Source organism: Quercus lobata, chromosome 12 (genome assembly GCF_001633185.2).
Source record: "Quercus lobata isolate SW786 chromosome 12, ValleyOak3.0 Primary Assembly, whole genome shotgun sequence".
Lineage (NCBI taxonomy): Eukaryota > Viridiplantae > Streptophyta > Magnoliopsida > Fagales > Fagaceae > Quercus > Quercus lobata.
Window position 1 is genome coordinate 18,268,342 of NC_044915.1, and position 1,027 is coordinate 18,269,368.

Sequence of the window (1,027 nt, forward strand, 5' to 3'; positions counted from 1 at the left end):
TTATAATCATTAATTTTTCCCAACTCACTACATGATAATCTAGAAATCAATCTTGCTATCATGGAAAATATCATTATTAAAACTTATGTTTAAGAATCTAAAGCATGTTCTTCTTCGCTTCTTAAGTATAAAATCAAATCATCAATTGTATCTGTAGCCAAAGAAATCACAAGATATATCCAATTCTAAAAATCAAATCATAAATTGTATCCATTGACAGACAAATCACAAGCAATATCCAATTTTATAATCAAGAATTAATAAACCAAGCATTTAATTAATTTAGACAAATCCTAAATCATGAGAAAAACACGATTGAACTCATATCTAGAATTCCATCTTAGGGTGTGTTTGTTTTGGGGGAAAATCACTTCCGGAAATGCTGGTGTTTGGTTGGTCCGGAAAATAGAATTTTCCGGAAATTGATTTCCGTTGACCGAAAAAAAAAAGGCTTTGACTACGGAAATGAATTTCTGTTCCTATTTTCACTTCAAATGAATTCCGGAGAGAGAGAGAGCGAGCGCGCGAGAGGAAGGCGAGCTCCAATCCAGTCCGACGATCGCCGGCGAACCCCAAGCTCCAGTTCGTGCCGATCGCACGCACTAGTCGATCTCCAATCCGCGCTATCGATCGACGCAGTGCTTCGCGAGATCGCGATCGACGCTTCGCGAGATCATGCCGTCAATCGCGATCTTGCAAAGCACCGCGCCGTCGAACCCAGTCGAGCGTCAATGCCAGTCGAGCACCACGCCGTCGAACCCAGTCGAGCATTTTTCTGGGTTTGTATTTTCCTTCTTCTTTTCCAAACACCAGAAAATATTTTTCGGAAAATTTTTTGAAATGCAACCAAACACATGAAAACATTTTCCTTTCTGGAAAATAGCATTTCCGGAAAATGGGATATTTTCCGGAAATGCTTTAACAAGAACCAAACACAACCTTAATCAATTGATATGAAGTAAGAACAATTTAAATCATTAAAGAACAACTATTGTGGGAAAAATCAAATCATATAAATATTATTGAT